Genomic DNA, 23165 nt, shown 5'->3' on the forward strand with positions numbered 1-23165 from the left:
TCTGCGATTTGGCTCTGTGTGTCGCAACCAGAGACGAAGGAATTTTTGAAGGAGACTGAAAAGCGATTTTCGGGTTTGTTTGTTTTTTTTTTTCAGGTCCATTACTTCACTAGATGGTATTTCAAGCAAGCATGGGAAGGTCTGAGAATGCCAGGTTTCTTCGTAAATCAGATGTAAAATGAGAAGGCCAGCCAGCTCACAGGAACCCAAGGATCCCTTGACTAAAAGCGGTCCAGGAGAAAGAAAGAAGTGGGGATTTACCTAAAGGAAGTTAGCAGACGAGTGGGAAATGAGAGGAAAAAATTTTTTCGACTGAAGAACATACATGGGGCAAGGAACTTAAAGACACGCTATGTGTTTGCTAAACAGGTCAGGCAGGTGGCAAAGAGAAAAGTCTGCTTGAAGCTAATTCCAACAAACATATTCTCAGTGACAGGCACCAGAGCTTAGGAGTTTTCAAAACGGGGGCGGGGGTAGAACAAGTGATCAGACCTTCGCATTTTTTTTTTAATTAAAAGTTGTTTTAATGTTTATTTGGAGGGAGACAGAGACGGAGTGAGAGTGGGGAGGGGCAGAGAGAGAAGGAGACCCAGAATCCGAAGTGGGCTCCAGGCTCCGAGCCCGTCAGCACAGAGCCCGACGCGGGGCTCGGACTCACGAACCGTGAGATCGTGACCCGAGCCGAGGTCGGACGCTTAACCGACTGAGCCACCCATTCTTAACATGGGGATTGACCAGCCCAAGGAACAGATGCGGCCAGCACTAGCTTTCTGCGGGACAGCATGTTGGGAGCCACAAAGGGGTCCCTGGGGGAAAGGTGGGGGAGCGGGGTATCCCCACAGGAGCCTGGGGCCAGCCCTCCGACCCAAGCCCTGAGCCCCACACACTGTGGAAGCTGACTGTTGCTGGGGTCTTCAAAGCCATGTGGGAGAGATCCGAGTCTCATGCCTACACCCATCTGAAAATGTTGGTTGGATCTTCTCGATGAACCCTAAGGCAAACTTTTGGTGATTAAGAAAGACTGCAAAGTCTCCTGGAAAAGAGACTTCTTGAACCTTCCATTCCGCACGAACTTCATGTTGTGGGTAAGTTGAGTTGAAGACTGTTGACAGAAGAGATGAATTAAATTTATTCAGACGAATTCCAAAATACCTCATGCTAGAGACCAGATTTGAAGTGATTGTAGGTCCAGAAGTCGAGGAAACATTTGTGGAAGAGATTTTGAGGGACAAACATGTAGTTCCTCCCCCCTTTTGTACCTCTCCATAGTTTTGTTCTCGGAGGCCTGGTGTACAAAACTTTGAGGGATCCCCCAACCTTTAGTGTTTCGGGGGCTACGTAATCATTTAGGCAAAGCGGATTCTCCTTTCTTCTGATGACCCAAGGAGAACTTATTATACCCAACTTCGACCCTATGCGATTGCTTCTAGCCTGATGATGAGCCCCTCTTCATGGCCCAGAATTCCTCCATCCCAAGGAAGACTCCATATGTAAATGTTCAACAGAAAGAAAACCTACCCTGAGAGTCTTAGACCTGCTTGTTGCTGGCCCTTTTGTGGAGGTCTGTGCATGGTGAGAGGACATCAATCCCAGTACAAGGCAAGGAAAGAGACAGAGGCTCGTCCTCCCCACATCCCTTTAAATGAGCCTGGCTCTTACCTTCCTCAGCAGCTCCCCTAAACCACTCAGATCTCCTCTTACCCTCTGTCAGGCCAGTAAGCCTTAAGGGACAAGGCCCACTGGGTTTGCTTCATACAAACTTCTTTGCCCTAGAGCCAGTTCTGTATTATTTTGTTCATGGTGTTTTACTATTTGTCCCTTTTACAGACAAAAACACTGAGGCAAACTACAATAAGAGTTTTATAAAGAAGAGCCCTTAATAAGTACCATGAACCAACCAAATCGTTATAGATTCATTATCTTTTTTTTATGTTTATTTATTTTTGAGACAGAGAGAGACAGAGCATGAACGGGGGAGGGTCAGAGAGAGGGAGACACAGAGTCTGAAACAGGGTCCAGGCTCTGAGCAGTCAGCACAGAGCCCGACGCGGGGCTCGAACTCACGGACCTCGAGATCATGACCCGAGCCGAAGTCGGACGCTCAACCGACTGAGCCACCCAGGCGCCCCTGGATTCATTATCTTATTTCAATTTCTAACAACGCGGTGAGCTGGAGACTCTTCCTATTACCAATCTCCAGAGGAGGAAACTGAAGCTCGGAGAGGTTTAGTTGCTTCTCCAAGGCCACACAGCTAATGAGTGGTGAGCCCGGATTCAAAGCTGCTGGGTCTGACTCTAAAGCCTCCTCCCTCTTTCTCCACCTCGTGCCCTCTCCGCCCTCCGCCTTAACCACTAGGAGAAGTGAATTATCCAAACGTACAAACAGCTTTTGTAACATGTACGTTTGCTCTTGTAGTAAACAAAGCATGGAAAATTAGAAACATAAAAGCATCGACCCACCCTTGGATTGTTCTGGAAAATCAACGTCAGAGAAATCGGAGAGGCTTTCAAGGAACAGGATAGCTAAAAATACGCCAGAGACAGTGACAATGCCTTAGCCCTGGGCAGGAGAGGGATCAGGGCAGCAGAAGCAGAGAAAGGCCGCGTCTGGAGAAACTCCTTACCCATGCACAGAGCCCAGAGGTACCGTGTCCCCTCTCAGGTTTTCCTCCCTTTGCATCTCAGCCACCGCCCCTTCCGGGTTGGACGTGAGCAACCGGGTTCCAGAGGGGAAGAGAAGTGAGGCATGCAGCAGAAGGTCAAGGACCCAGCCAGCCACATCAGTCCCTGTGACATGGTGGCCGGGATCACAACACGAAGTCGCCCCTGAATGCGGGCCAGGCCCCTCACAGCTGCCTTCGGACCGGGGTTCTCTCAGGAGTCAGGCAGGGCTCGGCTGCAGGGAACCTCATCTGTCTGAAAGCAGAACAAGACGGCCTGTAAGGGAACAAAAGGCTCACAGAATCTGTGGGACGGCTAACGCAGGCCAGGCTGGGTCTCAGGTTCAACTCCCCAAGCCACACCACAGGACCAGGTGACAAACGACCCGTCCCCGCTCCCCTGCCACGATCAGGAGCTTGCCAGCCATCAAGCCACAGTGCTTCCCCTAAAAGCGCTCCCGCCCTGCCTCTGTCTCCCCACATAACTCCACCGCGAAGTAGTTTCCTCCGGTGCCCTTGGCCGGCAGAGCCTGCGTCCCATCCAGAACCCGCGTCCCATCCAGAACCTGCGCGCGGAGGGTCTGCGAGGTGTGGGCTTAGCTTTCCAGTGTTTGCGGGTGGGGAGGACACAGGAGGAAGCTGACTGACCAGCCGCATCTTCGCAAAGGAAAGGAAAGGAAAGGAAAGGAAAGGTGGCCAAAAGGTTCCGGTGCTGAAGAAGGGACCGCCCTGGATACCTACACTTTCCTCCCTGCTCCACAGACCTGCAGTGAGTGCCCACGCTTGCACAGAAGTGTATACAGGGGCCTGCCCCTGAGGCTTTCAGAGAGAAGCTAGAGTCAAGGAGGGAGTGGGCAGAGCCCTTTAGTTTTATAGCTGGGTAAGCTGAGGCCCCAGGAGGCCGCCAGCCCTGCCCAGCAGGCCTCTGGGTAAAGCCCAGGCACAGATCCCTGCCCTTCCAGGCGGGGCGTCTCCTGCTAGCAGGGAGCTCCCACCGTGACCCAAGCCACAGAGGAGCTCAGATTCCGGGGAGCCCCCAAGCCCCACATGCGGATTCCAGGAAAGAACCATTTCACTAGAATTTTCAATGAAAGATCAAGTCAATTCATACTTAGATTTCAAGATGACGTCGGGGGGTGGCGTTTCATGCACAGGAGACTTTTCTGAAGTCCTCTTTCTCCTTCTCTCCCACTGACCCTCCGTAACTTTTCTCTCACCCTGCCCCTCCCCCCCTGCAAAGCCCGCCCCCTCCCAGTCCCCGGTGGACAGCTGTCTTTCCTTCTCTGCTTCCTTCATTTCACCTCCACTACTGATTCTCTCCCGTCGGGAAATCTCTGACTCTCCTGCCACGGCCACTCCTCAGCACGTGCCTCCAGGAGTCTCCAGTCCTTTCTCTCCCCGCCTCGCCCTGACTCGGCAACGGAAGAGCCCAGGAAGGCAGCTGGCAAAGACAGAGTCCACTGTGGTTGGCGGAGGGCAAGGGGAAGGCTGTAGAGGCTCCTTTGCAAACCGCATGGTCCCTGTTCACTCCCGTGGCGGAGAGAGGGAAAGCGACCCTCTTCTTCTTTCTGGAAGGTGGCTTGGCATCTAGAATTCCTCTCGGGAGCTCTCTGCAAACTTCCCACCCCCCTCACCCCATCGCTGTCCTTGAACAGTTGGGTAAATCTTTAGAACATGTCACAACTTGCCCAGGTTCACAGCAAAAGCAGAAACACATTAAAGACACCTGGCTCCCGGCCTGACTTCCCTACCTCCACCCTGGCTTTTCCACCGTCAAACTCCTTTGAGTGGTTTAAGCACGAAATGTGGCAATTTCTGGTGCTGACCAAGCTGGAAAGCGGCAGGTACCCACACCTTAGGTCACCACCGCCCACCATGATGGCTCAAATACTTTAAGTTAATTAAATCCATTTACTACCTACTCTGTGCCTTCGCACAAGCATTAATTCATGCCCCGTATGGAGATCAAACCCAGGAAGCATTTACATATGATCTCCTGCCCAGCATGGCACACGAATCATTTCCATCATGGAAAAAATCCAGGCAGGAAAACAATAGCCCATTGAAACGAGTTATGCAACGGAGCCTGCATGGTCAAAGTCCTCCTGGCTTTCAGTTAACACAGGGAGTTCAGGTTAAGAGGGCCGCCTGCTTGTTGATGGGTTGATTGTTTATGAGAAGAAGAAACGTCCTCTTTTCCCTACATTCCCCCGCTGGCTGGAAGCCCAGATGCTGCCTCCAGCACCATCCTGCAAAGGCAGAGAACATTCTGTCGGCTTCTCCTGACCTCCTGGGTGCCACTGCCCCCACGTTCCCCAAGCTAGACCCCTCAGGAACCCCCTGGGTCCCTCCTTGCCCTTGCCTCCTCATGTGACTGATCCCCACGGCCTCTGACACCCCTCCCCTCCTTTCCTCCTGTCTCTGCCTTGGCCTTCTGTCACCTGGACAGTAATTTGTTTCCCTGAATCTCAGATTGGGTCACAGTTATCCCTCGACAGAAGCCCGTCTTTTGGCCAGTGAAAAGGGATGGAAGTGAGAAGGCATAATAAGGGCCCATACCTGCTTGGAGACGCTCTTTCTCCCCCTCTGCCACGGCAGCTGGCCGTGTTCTAATGACGTTCTCTGTGAACCTGGGGCCCAGTGGGAAGCCCCTGAGGGACAGAGCGGCACCAACCTGCAAGGGCCAGACCGCACAAGCGAACAGCAGTGCTTTGTTTCCAGTGATCTTGAAGCTCCTGTTATCAGAATGTTATCTGCGCTGAGTTGAGGGATCGCTCCAGTTCCCTTCTATAGAGAATGTCATGACTTCCTCAAGCTCACAGCCAACGCATGAGTCAGAATCTGGAAAATAAAACCAGAAGGCTAAAAGCTAGTATCATACGATAAAGAATCTGACTGGCCTCTGTCCCTGGTTCCTGGGAGAGAGACTCTAGGTCCTCGGAGTTTCCCAAGTCATAGGAGTGTCTTTGTTATTCACGAGCCCCTGGATTGTCTCTGAGTTTATGCTAATGAGCTGACTCACGTGGGGCCCCCGGTTAGTTTCAGGGTGCTCTGATTGTGCTGGAAAGACCGACCATGTGATTGATGAGCGAGTTAGGGCCACTGGCATCAGCCTGACCTCCCAACCTCCAGGGAAGGGTGGGGGGCTGATGGTTGAGCCACATGTCACATGGCCAATGTTAAGCCACATGTCACATGGCCAATGGTTCGATCAACCGTGCCGTTATAAAGAAATCTCAAAACAAACTCTGGACACTGAAGCTTGGTGGAGACTTCTGGTTGGGGAACACGTCACCATGCTGGGAAGGTGATGTGCCTTGATTCCACAGAGACGGAACACGGAAGCTCTGCGTCTGCAACCCTCCAGAACTTGCCGTGTGTACCTCTTCATTTGGCTGTTTCTGACTTGCATCCTTTACAATAAAACGGTGACCGTAGCATGGCACTTTCCTGCGTTCTTTGAACCATTCTAGTGAGTTATCAAACCTGAGGGGGATCGTGGGAACCTCCCAGATTTGTAGCCAGTCAGTCAGAAATGAGAACAGTCTTATTGTGGACCACACCCTTTAATTTATGGGGTCTGCTCTAACTCCGTGTAGGTAGTGCCAGAATTGAATCCCAGCATACTGGTTGGTGTCCGAATCAATAGACAAATAGGTCCAATGGTGGACCAAGCTGGGAGATCCAGGCAGGAGACGCAGGGGACTTAGCACAACGGGGTAGAGATGAAAGGCTGTGCATCGTTGGTTATAGAAACCCCACCTAAGTCAACTTCTTCAACCTCTCACGTTCCCATCTCTTCTTTTTTTCTTACATTTATTTATTTTTGAGAGACAGAGGGAGACAAAGTGAGAGTAGGGGAGGGGCAGAGAGAGAGGGAGCCACAGGATCGGAAGCAGGCTCCAGGCTCTGAGTTGTCAGCCCAGAGCCCGACGTGGGGCTCGAACTCACGAGTGGTGAGATCATGACCTGAGCCGAAGTCGGACACTCAACTGACTGAGCCACCCAGGCGCCCCTTCACGTTCCCATCTCTTTGCAGACAAATGAAACTATCTCTTGCTGAGACACTGGATTCAGCCTGGCATCACTTGCCCTAACAGGGAAGGCCACCAACCATCTCCTCTCCCAGAGAGTGTGGTGCTCATGCAGGGATGAGAAGAGGACCCCCACCCCTCATTCCAGCCCACTCTGTTTCACCCCCATTCTTATTCTGTACACATATTCCTCAGGGGCTAGGCCACCGTTTACAGTTCCCGGGGATGGCTGGTCCCTTGAGTCTGCTCCTAATTTGCCTTCTAGCAATTTCTAAAAGCTCACTTGAACATCAAGACGTGAAGGAAAAGTACGCACGCCCCTTTGGATGGCCCAGATCTCTCACGTAAGCTTCAAAAACTGTCTACCTAAAAGGTGGCTCAAAAAAATACCACTTCAAAAACAAATGTTAAAATAACAGATGACATTCATCATTCCAGGCCTGTGTGTAGCGAGCATTTAAACGGAGTCTGGCAAAGCTCTAGGGAAGGGGTGGCAGGGTGGGGGGGGGCGGTGATCAAAAGAAGTGTGACACAGCCCTTGGCCTCAAGGCCTTGACCGTCTACTTGCAGAGACAAAGTTTATAAACGGAAAAAATACTGCAAGGCAGGCCAGGATTACATTTCCAACTGAGTTGGGCAGATTGAGAGTCAGTCTGGGCAAGAATTTAGAGAAAGAATTGAGCCTCAGGGAAATGTCACAAGTGATGTGGGTCCCTGGTTCCTGGGAGAGAGACTCTAAGTCCTTGGCATTTTCCAAGTAATAGCAGTGTCTTCATTATTCATGAGCCCCTGGATTATATCTGAGTTTCTGGGTTTATTAGCATAAACTCAGATATAATCCAGGGGCTCATGAATAATGAAGCTAATATTATTTTTATTTTTATTCTGATGCTAATGAACTCAGATAGAATCCAGCAGACAGGCTGAGTCTTCGTGACTTTCCAAAGAGGAAAAGGCCGCCCCTCCACTACTCAGCTCCTTTCCTTTCTCTTCCCTGAGAATCTGGCTTTGCCTCTTGTGTGTGGCACTTCGTTGTTGTTGGGTTTTTTTTTTTTTAATGTTTATTTGTTTTTGAGAAAGAGAAAGTGCGAGCAGGGGAGGGGCAGAGAGAGGGAGACACAGAATCCGTAGCAGGCTATAGGCTCCAGGCTCGGAGCTGTCAGCACAGAGCCCCACGTGGGGCTCAAACTTACGAACCGCGAGATCATGACCTGAGCCGAAGTCAGACGCTTAACTGACTGAGCCGCCCAGGCGCCACTTGTGTGTGGCACTTTGAAGGGTACACAAGGTAACCCCAAACCAGCCCACTGAAGGTCAAGGGCAGAACAAATGTAGAATTCTTTGGATGTAGTGAGAATGGACGTCAATGTACTATCCACCAAAGATCTTGCCTTCACTCAGATTAGCTCAGTCAGAAGGACAGCAAGGATCTCAGCCGGGTTACTAGGGAAAGACCTCTCCCCCGCCCCCAAATAGAGTGCAAATCACCGTCTGGGACTGGATCCCAAAGAAGTGACTGAGTGTGGGGAACCCGTGTGGGGCCCAGCTGGTGACTGTGGCTGGGGTTTTGGTACATGGGGCAGATAAGGCACCAGGAGTCCTCAGGTAATGCGATACTTAAGGGCAGCGATGGCATGTCCTAGGTTCTGTGACCTAGAGCAGAACCCAGCCACATGCAGCGGAGATTTAAAATCAGGGCTCCAGTCCCAGGCGTGGGGTGGGAGTATTCTACTTCCTTTGGGAAATCTTCCCTAGATTAGTCTCCCTTACCCAGTCTAGGTTAAGGGTCCCTGCGGAAGGCTCCTATGGTGTTCTGTTCTTACCTCTCTTTTATTACCTTGCGTTAGAATCTTCCATTTCTATCTCCCCAGCTAGAATGGCACGCCTTGGGGACAGCCTCCCTCTTTGTAGCCATCAATGTCCTACATGCAACGAAGGCTCAGAAAACGTTGGTTGCTGCTCTATATGGAGATTGCAAATCAAGGAGTTGGGACAGAACCCTGCATTTAGGGGAGCCCGTGGTCCTGAGACCATGTGTGAGGTCAGAGTTTCCACAAGCAGATGAGACCTCGGACTGCTACGGAGACTTAGAGTCCATCTGCTAATGGGAGTGGCTCAGAAACTTGAAGGGGCGGAGCCTATGGTTGGAAGGTCAGTGAGGTCCCAGAGACATCAGAGCCTGTGGCTAGTTGGGGCTGGGGAATGTGACAAGAGCGTTCATGAGAACCCTCACTGTTAGGCTTTCGTAGGAAAACCTACTCTGAGTAGCAAAGCTTACAGTAATCACGCTCAAGCCATAAAATCCAAAATCAACGACACAACCCAAGAATGACTTTGCCTTTCTCCACTCTCTAGGGGGAAGGAAAAAACCTGTGCTGAAAATGTAGCTTCAGTTTCTGTCTTGACTTAGAGATGGTGTTTTTGGGCACATACGTTTCTAACCCCTCCAAATAACCACCCAGCCCTCCTCCCAAACACCCAGAGCAACTGACTGGTGCACCTGCTCTAGGCAGGTCCAATAAATGTTTACTATGCAGAAGCGTGCCAGCAACGAAAGAAATCTTTATCGTACATCACTGCACCTTGCCAGAATCGAAATAAACCTAAAATTACACCTGAAACGGGATGGGAAGGGAACTTGCCTCCAAGTAGGGTCAGAGAAATAGTGGGGAGAGAGAGGGTCTAAGCAACATCTTTGAGGCTCAGAACGAGGCTCTTCCTGTCGGCCCCTAGTTCTAATAAAAAGCCCCAGGTTGACAGAGGCCAATGTGGGCCCTTTCTTGCAGCATTCCAGGCACCGGGCAGGGAGACAGCCGTCAGCCCAGGGCCGGTTCCATGGTGAAGGCCAGCACTTGCACAGCAAGGTCTTGGCCACCACCATCAATCAACCTTCAGAGGAACTTGATCCATGGTAGCATACCCCTCACATTCTAAAGAAGTTTCTGCCAGTCAGTGTCTGTTAACTAAAGCATGCCCTGCCACTAGGGACAGAGGTTGGTTACACGAAAGGCTGCCCTCCCCTTTCAGCTCCTCTAGGGACATAGTCATTTCGTTGCCCTTTCTGTTGCGGAAAGTCAGGGGCAAACGTGTCCTCCCCCACTTTAGGCCCGGGGAGAAGAACAAGGCACATGTTTTTCTTTGAACAATTCCTGTCTTCTGGGCCACATTCTACGTGACTTACCCATCTCATGTCAGTGCACAGAACAACCCTGTGAGGTAGACTGTTGTCCCCACTTCACAGGTGAGGAAGCCAAGAGAAGTGATAGAATCAGGCTTAAAGGCAGGTGGACTCCAGGGTCCACGTCTGCTGCCCTCCCTGGGAACCTGGAGGTAAGAGGTCACAAAAGGCCTGGCATGTTGCCTCCCTAGCCCTGCATCAGTGGGAGAGATGACAGAGGGCACAGTGGGGTGCACAGTGCCCCCACTGCATCATGAGAGGGTTCAAAATATCTTCCAATAATACACTTCGAAGTCAGACGGTGGCTCAGCAAATCACAAGGGCCGGGTTTACACTTCAAAACTTGTCCTGGCCCAGCGGCAGGGGTGGCCTCTGCCCTTGTTGCATTTCTTTTTTTTTTCAGGATTATTTAAATTCAAGCTAGTTAACGTTGGGTTTCGGGAGTAGAATTTAGTGATTTATCACTTACATATAACACCGAGTGCTCATCCCAGCAAGTGCCCTCCTGAATGCATTTCTTTAAAGTCAGGCAATGTATTAACTGAGCTGAGGAATTCAGGGGTGGAACCAGACAGTTTCTAATACGTCATTGGCCCCTAAGATGTTGGTCATGTCCCCTGGGTCCTAGAACCACCTGAAGCAGACAATCTCCAAGGAAATGAAGAGAGAGAGACTTGGGGGGCAGGGGGGAGGGAGGGCACAGAGAGACCACAAGCATCAGAGAACACGTGAGTAAGAGGAGAAATGAAAACAAGAGAGAAGAGAGAAAATAGAAGAGACTAAGAACACAGGGATATTTTTACAGTAAGACCTGTCTGCATGTGCATGAGTCTGCTGGGGCTGTCGTAACAAAGTACCACAGTCGGGGTGGCTTAACCAACAGAAATCTATTGTCTCACAGCTCTGGAGGCTGGAAGTCCCAGACCCAGGTGTTGACAGGGGTTGCTTCCTTCAGAAGGCTGTAAGATTTGTTCCAGACCTCTCCCTTACCTTCTGGTAGTTTGCTGGCAAACTTTGGTGTTATTTATCTTGTAGAAGCTTCACCTCAATCTCTGCCTTATTCTTCACATAGTGCTTGCTCTCCTTGTGTTTGTCTGTGTCCAGATTTCCCCTCTCTATATGGATGCCAAACATATTGGATTACACCACCCTAATGGCCTCATTTTAACTTGGTTACCTCTGTAAAGACTCTCTCCAAACAAATTCACATTCTAAGGTACTGAGGGTTAGGACTCAAACATCGTTTTGGAGGGACACAAGTCAGCCCATAACAGCACGCATTTTCCTCACTTTTAAGAAGGGGTCTAAGCCTGTGACTTTTGAAGGACTTAAAAAAAAAAAAAATCCTTCAATACAAAAGGCCATACAGAGAAAGACAGATACCATATGTTTTCACTCTTATGTGGATCCTGAGAAACTTAACAGAAGACCATAGGGGAGGGGAAGGAAAAAAAAAAGTTAGAGAGGGAGGGAGCCAAACCATAAAGACTCTTAAAGACTGAGAACAATCTGAGGGTTGAGTGGGGGTGGGAGGGAGGGGAGGGGGGTGATGGGCATTGAGGAGGGCACCTGTGGGGATGAGCACTGGGTGTTGTATGGAAACCACTTTGACAATAAATTTCATATTAAAAAAAAATCCCTTGAAATCAATCAGTTAATTGCCAACTGCTATCTATGGGATGTGTGTTTGAGTAGAAAGCAGTGAGGGTGTTGACCCTTTCACATGAAACCCAAATTTCTTGTGTGCTCCATTGCAAGACCCATACTCACAGAGGCAGACGCCTTGGAGCATCCCTTCTATTATCTGGCCAAGACCCATATTATAAAAATATTCTCTACTCTCTCTCTCTCTCTCTCTCTCTCTCTCTCTCTCTCTCTCTCCTGCTTCTTCCACTGAGAGATGATGATGCTCCTATTCACTGAAGACTCAATGTCAGCAACAGCTGAAAGGCAAGAAAATTCTTTTACTTGGTGATATAAAATTCGGCTCCTTTTGAAGGGCAGTGTCAGGTGGTACTCGAGAGCATGGACGCTGGTGCAGGACTTTCTGGGTTCAGGTCCCAGCTCCGCCATTTAGTGGTTATGTGATCTAGAGGAAATTCTCAAACTTGATAGCTCAGTTTCCCCACCTGTGATAAGGGGTGAAAATAGCACCTCCCTCCTAGATTTGTGAGAATTATGTGATGTGGTATGAATACATAATATTGAATAGAGCCTGAAGCCTAGTAAGACCCACGTAAATACTTGCCGTTAGTTAATAGTTAATGGTTACACTGTTTTGTTTGAAGTCAAATATAAACTTTCCCCCAGATACATTTTTAACCGTCTAAAGCACACTGAAGATCGATCGGAAAGTACAGAAGAAGACAATATACAGAGGCAACAGATCTAGAAGTTTGGATTCAGATTCAGTAGAGGCTGGAAAAAGACAATAATCATGATTAGAAGGAGTCATCGCCAGCAACCAGTTCATGAGAAGGAAGCGGCAGCTCCCGCGTAAGCTTCGTCAGGGACTGTGGGAAGGATGCCAAGGCACATAACAACAGACTGCCAACTAAGAAGCACTTAGAGGTGCGCATAAAGGTAAAAAAAAAAGATCACGGTCATCAGGGAGTAGGATTGGGTGCTGGGAAGTACACTCAGGAAAAACACAGGGGCAGTCACAAGGGCCAAGGGGTTAATTTGCTTACCAGGCCCCCATCACCTCGTACCCGGGTTACTGCAATGGCCTCCTCTGTGGCCTCCCTGCTCTGCCTTTATCACTGCCTCCTCTGCCCCCATTCTCCACACAACAGCCAGAGCGATCTTGTTAAAACGTAAGTCAAATCAGGGGCGCCTGGGTGGCCTAGTCAGTCGAGCATTCGACTCTTGGTTTCAGCTCAGGTCACGAACTCATGGTTCGTGAGCTCGAGTGCCACAGCAGGCTCTGCGCTGACAGGGGCAGAACCTGCTTGGGATTCTCTCTTTCCCTCTCTCTCTGCCCCTCCCCCACTCACACTGTGTCTGTCTCTCTCAAACAAATAAATAAACTTAAAAATATATGTATTGGGGCACCTGGGTGGCTCAGTCGGTTAAGCGTCCGACTTCGGCTCAGGTCATGATCTCGGAGTCCGTGAGTTCGAGCCCCGCGTCGGGCTGTGTGCTGACAGCTCAGAGCCTGGAGCCTGTTTCAGATTCTGTGTCTCCTTCTCTCTCTGACCCTCCCCCCCGTTCATGCTCTGTCTCTGTCTCAAAAATTAATAAACGGTAAAAAAATTAAGATATATATATTAAAAAAAAACACATAAATCAAATCACCTCACTCAGTAAAAAACGAAGTCCCTATAACGTCCTGGAAGGACCTCACATGACCTCTCCACTCCTTACCTCTCAAACACATCAAGCATGATCATGCCTTATACGAGTTTACTATTTCTGTGTAACAAATTACCACAAACTTAGTGGCTTAAAATAACAAAAGTTTGTCCTACAGCTCTGGAGGTCACAAATCTAAATCGTTCTCACTGGGCTAAATCAAAAAGTTAGCAGAGCCAAGTTCCTTCTGAAGGTTGCCGGGGAGAATCCATTTCCTTGCCTAGGCCAAGTTCTAGAGGCCGCCGGCGTTCCTTGGCGCATGGCCCTTTCTGTCATCTTCAAAACGAGTGGCACGATGTTCTCACACCTCCTTCACAGACTGACCCTCTTTCCTTCCTCTTGCAAAGGCTCTTGTGGTCACATTGGGCCCACCTGGATAATTCAGGATAATCTCTCCGTCTCAGAATTATAAACTTAGTCACGTCCACTAAGTCTCTTTTGCCATTAATGTAACATTTCCCGTTTTCTGGGCTTAGGGTGTGGACATTTTTGAGAGGACATTATTCAGCCTACACACGCCTCAAGGCCTTAGCACTTGGAATATTTTTCATCCAGATATCCACCTGGCTTACTTCCCTTAGGTATTACTCAAAAGGCACTTTCTTAATGAGGTCTGAACTATCTTTTTGAAATTTCTATACACATACTCTTACTCCTTATCTCCGTTTTCTGATTTCGTTTCTCTTTACTATATATTTTAGGCGTATATTTTATTAGGTGAATCTGCCACCTGGAATATAAACTCTATACGCAGTCAAGTTTTTGTTTTTTTTTTTTTGATATAACATGGACATACACATCCATACCAAAAAAAAAAAAAAAAAGCACTGAAAATGGCAACCACATGAGTCAATATATAAGATCATTTCTTCTTTTTTGAATCTCTCTAAAATCTAAGTAACCGCTTAAACATGAAAGATGCAATGTATTTTAGCACTTACATGTATTAGTAAAATGTAAAACATATGACAACAATAGCATAGAGTCTGTGTTGGGGGATGAAAATATGTTATTGTAGTGTATTTATACTACACATAAAATCGTATAACATCACATGATGGTAGACTGTAATAAGTTGAAGATATACGTTATAAACTTTAAGGCAACAACTTAAAAAGTTATAGGTAATAAGCCAACAGAAGAGTTAAAATGGAATTACAAAAAATATTCAATTAATCTAAAAGAAATCAAAATAGAAAAAAGAAATATAGAACAGATGGGACAAATGGAAAACATCAAAACGATAGACTTACACTTAAAAATATAAAAATATGCCTGGGTGTCTCATTTGGTTGAGCATCCAACTTCAGACTAGGTCACGATCTCACAGTTCACAAGTTCGAGCCCCATGTAGGGCTCTGTGCTGATAGCTCAGAGCCTGCAGTCTGTTTCAGATTCTATCTCTCCCTCTCTCTCTGCCCCTCCCCAGCTTGTGCGCTCTCTCTCTCAAAAATGAATAAAAGCAGTTAAAAACATTTTTAATTAAAAAATATGTATAGATAGATATATCGAATGTATAGGGGTATCTCTGTGGCTCAGTTGGTTGACTGTTCAACTTTGATTCACATCACAATCTCAAAGTTCCTGAGTTCGAGGACCACATCAGGCTCTCTGCTGACAGTGTAGAGCCTCCTTCAGATCTTCTGTTCTCCTCTATCTCTCTGCCCCTTCCCTGCTTATGCTTGCTCTCTCTGTCTCAAAACTAAATAGACATTTAAAAAAATAAATCATATATAAAAAATAATATTACATGTAATGGTCCAAACATCCCAATTAAAAGGCAGAGATTGTCAGATTGAATAAAAAAGTAAAACCCAGCTACATATACAACTTACAGGAACATTCTTTAAAGACGTAAGTCAGTTAAAAGAAAAAAATATAAAAAGATATAGCATTCTAATACTGGTCAAATGAAAGTTGAAATGATTAAATTAATATCAGACAAAATAGGCTTCAGGGAAATTACCAGGAATAAAGAAGGTCATTTCCCAAGCATAAAGGGATCAATTTATCAAAAAGACATAACAATCTTAAACATTTATGTACCTAATAACAGAGCTTCAAAACACATGAGTACTGCAAAAACTCAAAAGAGGTACAAGGAGAAATAAACAAATCTGCAATTATAACCAAAAATTTTAGTATTCTTCTTCCAAAAATAGATAGAACAAGCAGACAAAATCACTAGGATACAAGGACTTGAAAAACATTATCACCCAACTGGAGATAATTGACATTTATAGAACACTCAACAAGAATAAAAATTCTTTTAAGTACAGTTATCAAGAGAGATCTGGGCCGTAAAAGAAGCCTCAATAAATTGAAAAGGATTCGAATCGCACATTATATGTTCTATTCCCAGAATGGAATTACACTGGCAAACAATAATAGTAAGATCTCTGGAAAATCCCCAAATATTTAGAAACTAAAAATTATACTTTTGAATAACCCACATGTCAAGAAGAAATCAAATAGATATTTATAAATTACTTAAAACGGAATGGAAATGAAAACATGGCACTTCAAAATTTGTGGGATGCTACCAGAGTAATATTTAGAAATAGCACTAAATGCCTTAATCAGAAGGGAAGAAAGGTCTCAAATCAATGGCCATAGCTTTAAACTTTAAAAACTAGGGGGAAAGGAAATCGGATAAAACCAAAACTAAAGACAGGATAGAACAACATAAATTACAGTAGAAATCAACAAAACAGAAAACAGAAAAATAATAGTGAAAATCAATGAAATAAAAGCTGTTTCTTTGAGAGGACAATAAAACTGACAAAACTCCAGCTCAACAGATCAAGCAAAAGGGAAGGAAGACGCCATTTACTATTATCAGAAATGAGACAGGGACTATCTCTACAACTTCTACAGATATTCAAATGTCGACATTTTGTTAACAACTTTATGCCGATAAATTTGAACACTAACACGAAATGGATAAATTCTTTGAAATACACAAACTACCAAATCTCACTCAAGGAAAACTAATTACGCGGAATAGTCCCATTACTATCGAATAAATTGCATTTGTAGCTAAAAGCCTTCTCACAAAGAAATCTCCAGGCCCAGATAACTTCAGTAGTAACTTCTACCAAACATTTAATAAAGAAATAATACCAAATCTTACACAAGTTCTTTCAGAAAATCGAAGAGACTACTTCCCAGTGCATTCTAGGACAGCTATTATCCTGAAAATAAAACCAGACACAGGCATTACAAGAAGAGAAATCTACAGATCACTGCCTTTCATAAACATAGAATTAGAAATTATAAACAAAGTTTGGGGTGCCTGGGTGGCTCCGTCGGTTAAGCGTCCAACCTCGGCTCAGGTCATGATCCCGCTGTTTGTGAGTTCAAGCCCTTGCCAGGGCTCTGAGCTAACAGCTCAGAGCCTGGCGCCTTCCTCAGATTCTGTGTCTCCCCGTCTCTCAGCCCCTCCCCTGCTCATGCTCTGTCTCTCTCTGTCTCTCAATAATAAATAAATGTTTTAAAAAAAATTTTTTAAAGAAATATAAACAAAATTTTAACAAATAAAATCCAATAATACAGAAAATGACCAAAAATAGAAAACCGTATATGATCTCAGTTGACATCGGAAAAAGCATTTGACAAAAATCCGACATCCATTCCTGATGATAACTCTTGGCAAACTAGGGGTGGATGGGTATTTCCAACCTGGTAAAAGTTGTCTACAAAAAACTCCTACAACTAATATCACACTTAATGGTGAAAGACTGAATGCTTTTATCTGCGGGTAACTGGAATGAGGTACAAGTAGAAGACAAGCTATTGTCTTGGTACTAGACACTAGAATAGTACGTGGAGGAAGTTGACTGTTTATAACTGCATTGAAAACCTTTTTAGGGGGCGCCTGGGTGGCGCAGTCAGTTAAGCGTCCGACTTCAGCTCAGGTCACGATCTCGCGGTCCGTGAGTTCGAGCCCCGCGTCGGGCTCTGGGCTGATGGCTCAGAGCCTGGAGCCTGTTTCCGATTCTGTGTCTCCCTCTCTCTCTGCCCATCCCCCGTTCATGCTCTGTCTCTCTCTGTCCCAAAAATAAATAAACGTTGAAAAAAAAAATTAAAAAAAAAAAAAAGAAAACCTTTTTAATAAGAGGAAATAATAAGCTCAGGGCAGTCATCTGCCAACTCAAATACGGTGGCCTTAAGGAGACTCTAGCCTCCGGCAGTCACAGGGCAGGCTAGGCTGAAAATCAGGCTCGGGATCAAACTGTAAACACAGCAGAGCCATGATGGTTACAGAGGAGACTGAATCCAGAGTCTGGATAGGTGTTCTAGGTCAAAGTCAAGGCCCCGATGAGAAAAAATAAATAAAAGTGGGACTCTGAGATCTGTAACAAGATTATTTGAATGGATGGGACTGAGAATTTGGAGCCTCTAGACTGTCCTGAATCCAGTGAACCATCAGAAACAGCCCAAATCTCCTCCCTAGAAAAGAATATTCCTTTGCCCGGAAATTGAGCAGCAAAAGACCTTCCTGAAGCACATGACTTGCATGATGATACTTGTTCTCCTCTAGGTTTGCTCCTAGCTACCCTGATTGATTCCAGGACAAAAGTCACCTAAATGGGAAAATATAGCCCATGTTCCAGGATAAAATTTACATACCAAAGGAATTGCAGTCCTGGATCATCAGTACTGTCAAAAACTGGGAAACATGTGGGAATAATGTTGAGGATAATGTGGGGTGAGGAGGCATAGGCTGGGTAAGGGAGAATTTATTTGACACGCGAGTTGGGACTCAGTGTTCGGACAAGGACGCCTGGAGCCAGTCCCAAGAGTTTATTGAGATGCTTCTTTGATGATTTGACATAAAGAAAATCTACATATAAGGAGGCAATGGTACCAATTTCCTTTTCACACGATCAAGGAAAGGATCAGTTAGCTCAAGGAGGTAAGAAGGTTAGAGCGGATTTACCCTACCAAGGAAGACCTGAGAAGACCTGAGATCAAGCTATTATGATCCCCTACTTACAGTGGGGAAATACGGAGACTGGGTGACAAAGAAAATTTTCCAAAGCCAACTCTCCTGCAAATACTGTCCACAGTAGAGGACAAGTTGTTGCAACTTGCACTAACAAAGGAGGAACAGTGCTTGGTAGGGAGGGCGCTTCAGGTTTTAGAGGCTGCAAACATAGCACATGGGAACACTTCTCTGACCCATTTGTCAGGTGACACAGAAGGCTCCCAGTCTTGAGTGGGTCACTGAGCAAGAAGGAACCCCTGCAGCAGGTTCAGGCTGCTTGGACCATATAACTCACCAGATCCTGGAAGATTCCGTGATGCTGGAGGTATCTTTGATGGATTAAAAATTGTGACCGGGGTGGGGGACGGCGGGGGTTAGGAGATCCACAAGAGGGAAGTCATAGCACAGACCCCTAGGGCTCTGGAACAAGGCCTCTGCCTCCTTTTTGTTGAAAACAGGCAGGAACGCCCACCTGGGGGCCTCTCTCTTCTCCTTTCTTTATCTCCATCCTCCTCATTCTTCAAGGACCAGCCACTTTCCATTCTTTATAAAGCCTCCTCTGATGACTCCAGTTCAAAGAAGATTTTCACGCCTGTGAATTCCCATCATCCTTACATCCCAAACCACCTAGTCTTGAATTTGCTAATGGTTCTCTGTGGAAATCACAACTGGTGTGATTTACGCATCTGTAGCAAAGGGGGGCGCCCAGGTGGCTCAGTCGGTTAAGGGTCCGGCTTTGGCTCAGGTCATGATCTGGAGGTCCGTGAGTTCAAGCCCCGCGTCGGGCTCTGGGCTGACAGCTCATAGCCTGGAGCCTGTTTCAGATTCTGTGTCTCCCTCTCTCTCTGACCCTCCCCCATTCATGCTCTGTCTCTCTCTGTCTCAAAAATAAATAAACGTTAAAAAAAAATTTTTTTTTTAAAAAGCATCTGGAGCAGAGCAGAGGAGAGAGAGGCCTTCGGCAGCGCTGATCAAAGCCCTCTCTGCCTGTATTAGTCGGCTGGGTCCGCGTAACAAAGTACCACAGACCGCGGGGCTTAAACCACAGGAATGTATCTTCTCACACTTCTGGAGGCTGCAAGGCCGAGATCAAGCTGTCGGCAGGGTCGGTTCCTGCTGAGGTCTCGCTCCTTGCCGTGCAGAAGACCATCTTCTCCCTGTGTCTTCACACGGCCTTCCCTCTGCTTGTGTACTCCTAATCCCCTCTTTTTTTTTTTTTTTTTTTGATTGTTTAGTTGTTTATTTTTGAGAGAGAGAGGGACACACAGAATTCAAAGCAGGCCCCAGGCTCTGAGCCATCAGCGCAGAGCCTGATGCGGAGCTTGAATCCACGACCCGTGACATCATGACCTGAGCCGAAGTCGGACGCTCAACCGACTGTCACCCGGACGCTCAACTCAGCCACCTGGGTGTCCCTCTCCTCTTTCTAGGACCACAGTCACGGTGGATTAGCACCCACCCTAATAAGCTCGTGGTAACCCAACCCCCTGTTTAAAGGACCAGTCCCCAAATACAGTCACAGTCTGAGGTACTGGAGATTAGGACTTCAACATGGGGATTTGGGGGACAGGAGACACACAGTTCAGGCCCTCCTGGCCTGACTCAGAACCACTCAAAGGTCATCGAAGGTCAGGAACGAGAAGAACCTTCGGGAGTGGAGCTGACCTACCTGCTCCACAGGGTCCCTTTTGTCCTTCCCGCCCAGGCTCCTGTCTCATGGGCGGTGCCTTGAGGCAGACATGGAGTCGAATCCTGGCTCCTCCTCTTCTTAGGGTGGACACTTGCGAGTTTACTCAAGCTTCCTGGGCCTCAGTTTCCCCTCCAATGAAGTGAAGATGAGGCCATCTATGTCCCAGAGCCCCATAGACAGCTAGTACAAAGAACCCAGCTCACAGGCAGTGCATGCTGTTCCCCGGCTGTTTCTTCGTCCCCAGGGCTGACTCCCCAGCCGACAAATGGCTGCTCATGACATTTGTGATGCTTACAAATATTTACATAGGATTTGGTTAACCTGCAAAATTTGACTTCAGCCTCAATAGGATTTTAACCTCCCAGGGGCAGCGCTCCCATCTGTCTGATTGTCCTCATAATTCCCCTGAGGACAGGACGTCGGGCAGATAGGCCTGGGGACTGGCTTGTGAAGGGGCATGCAGACTCTGAGGTCCTGTACTTCTGTCCCCTTGTCACCAGGCATTAACTTCTGTCCCCTTGTCACCAGGCATTATCTCAGCCGCCACAGACCCATCAGGGAAATCCGCCCTCCACCCCCTCCACCCCGTGGTGCCAGGCGGTCCTGCCTCAGACTTTCAAATCAGGCCATTACTAGCCTAGAAGCTTCATTGCTATTCACCAGGGGCTTCGGTTTCTCCGCCCTTATCTAATCAACACACAAACCCAATTATTCAACCAGTATTTACATAACCCTTCCCTCCACAGCCTTCCGTCCTCCAGCTGCTCCCCTGGGCACAGAGCTCTGGTTTTACTTAATCAAGTGTCCCAGGTAACAAGCCGTCCGCCCGTTTGTGTTGGCAGTTTTCAAAGGTGAGGGCCGGATAAACACGGAGCCTCTCTGCCGGAGCTGGGGCTCCGAGAACGGGGTGTCCTGAGCCCACCAGAGAGAGCCTGTTACACAAAGTCACTCCCTCCGTGTCCAGGACTCGCATGATTAGATCCCTGGCCGCAGCCCAGTCTTCCCTGAGGAAGCAACGCATGACGGACGAACAGGTCACCGGGTCACCTTCCCCCACGGGACAGCTCCCAGCACATAACACCCGGGGCCCAAACTTCACACTGAGCTCTTCACACACAGTCTCTATCATTCTGGTGCAGTAAGTTTGAGAACCACTAGGCTTCACGATCCCCAGGGTTGCCTTCCATCCTTGGACGTTCCCTGGCTTCAAGAGATTTTGATAAGGAGCGACATATTAGAGCCCCACCCACCCCGCCCTGGGCTCCTCCCTCTTCCCTCGGTGACCATCCCTGTGTGCTCTCCGGGGCGTCTCCCCATCAAGTCAGATGGGAGGACACCAGTCACCGCTGGGTAAGGCAGGCCCTAGACCAGCGCCTAGCTTCCTGCTGGAGCTGCGGGCCCTCAGACAGCCTGAGGGGAAGGGACCGCATTCTGCCTCCAGAAGACTGAGGTGACAGGGCGGGTGCTGGCAGAGGTGGGGCAGGGCTCATCCCATCACATGCATTTTGGCACTTACCCACAATATCCTCCAGGCCTAAAAGCGGGGAGAAGACATTTCTGCTCTGCTCGAGGTCAACAACCCACCAGACTTCATTCCAACAGCCTGGGCTGACCTCTGACACCTATCTAAAGTGAAATCTGAAGGTGAAAACAGGAGCTTTGGCGGGTGACTTTACAGGAGGCCCTCTCCTGCAGCACATCCCCATGAGGAGTGCCCTCGGCCCTTCCCCCGTCTGAAAGGGTGTGTGCGAGTTCCAGAGGTGGCAGGTGTCCCGGCAAGGAGGGCTTTGGGGACCCTGGGCACTGGGAGAACTTGTGAGAGCAGCTAGGAGGTCCTGGGAGCTCTCCGTCCAAAAGCCCCGGGTGGACACACAGCAGGTGTAGCAATGCCCCAACAGCCACAGCTCCTGATCTGGGTCAGGCCATGGGGCCATGGTCAGCCACACCACTGAGGTGAAGACAAGAAATCCCAGGGGAGTCCACGTGGGCCAGAAATGTAGAGCGGGAGACACAGAATCGGAAGTAGGCTCCAGGCTCCGAGCTGTCAGCACAGAGCTGGGTGCAGGGCTTGAACTCACAAGCTGCGGGATCATGACCTGAAGTCGAAGCTGGACTGCTCCGCGGGATATACAGCAAAGTTCCAGAGAATGGCAATGGAGGCCAGGGTCAAAGTGTTCTTTTGCCTGGAACTGTTCTCTGGGTTCATCTCCTGCAGGAAGCTCGTGGAGACCGAGGCCGAGGGTACGATTCTGGATCCTGTGCAACAGGCACAGTTCCAAGCAACAGTTGCTCTAATTTCCCAACACACATGAAGCAATTCCTTTTAACTCATGAGTCTGCAAAGTGACAACATAATAAGGTGAATAGAATTGAATTCATGCTATGGCATAAGTTATCGGTAGGTTATTAAACAATTACGTTAACCCTAAGTATAGAAAGCTGTAGATGTACATCAACTTCAAACCCTGCACGCACGTAACTGCATTGTGAGACTATTACTAACGTCCATGGCCCTGGTCCTCAGCCAGTGGCCTGGCCCCGATTTGTCTGAGTGCTTCACTCTAGTCACCTGGCTCTGTATGTCACCACCTCTATGTCCCAAGCTAGTCCAGGCTAGCCTGAGTCAGACTTGTCTCCTCCCTGAGTCAGCAGGGACAGGTGACTGCAGAGACACTCCATCGCCCTTGCTCAGGGTTCAGCTGGAAAAGTGTAGAACCTTCCTACAAAAGGTAGGACTGCATCCTCAAAGCTGGATTGCTCTCTGGCCTCTGGCGGTCCCCTGTGCCTTTGCAAAGGATAAAAGGCCTGGACGTCATGTTTCTTTGTACTTCCTGAGTGTTCCATGAACCCCTGTGACATGCTCACTGCTGGAGAAAAGCCTGTGATAGGAGGTGGTAGAAAGAGATTTCCAGACCTTGTGGGCACCCAGAAGGGGAAGTTGCCCCTTTCACTGAGGGATCCCTGGACACCCCTTGTGCCCATGATAAGCCTTCTTCTCCATGATGATTTCCTGTCTGTCTCTCAGTATCAAATCCCTCCACCCACCACCCCCAGGTATAAAGCCCGGAGCTAAAAAGCAACCAGGAGGGACAAAATGCTGCCTCACCGAGGTTATGGGTTTACCATTTTCATGTTGACTGTGAAGTGTCTGAGACACACAAAAGAATAAAATGGCTAGCCAGACTGCTTGAGGAATAATCCTAGAGAACCATACGTACCTATTAACTGGGTTTTAATAAGAAGTCCCATTTGTTTTGTT

At 48.0% G+C, this 23165-nt stretch overlaps 1 long non-coding RNA gene across 3 annotated transcripts; it reads right to left on the reverse strand.

Moving 5' to 3' along the window:
- Positions 1 to 499: 499 nt before the first annotated feature.
- LOC106983427 (uncharacterized) lies at positions 500 to 22153 on the reverse strand. Of its 3 annotated transcripts, none has more exons than XR_008292133.1 (3): positions 21423 to 22153; positions 5335 to 5501; positions 500 to 2937 (listed from the first exon to the last, which is right to left on the reverse strand). It is a non-coding gene; the product is annotated as an uncharacterized LOC106983427 (long non-coding RNA). The 3 variants fall into 3 exon arrangements; XR_008292131.1 differs by lacking the exon at positions 21423 to 22153 and adding an exon at positions 19886 to 21358; XR_008292132.1 differs by lacking the exon at positions 21423 to 22153 and adding an exon at positions 11643 to 11727.
- Between the last annotated feature and the right edge of the window lie 1012 nt (positions 22154 to 23165).

This window comes from Acinonyx jubatus, chromosome D2, assembly GCF_027475565.1.
Source record: "Acinonyx jubatus isolate Ajub_Pintada_27869175 chromosome D2, VMU_Ajub_asm_v1.0, whole genome shotgun sequence".
NCBI lineage: Eukaryota > Metazoa > Chordata > Mammalia > Carnivora > Felidae > Acinonyx > Acinonyx jubatus.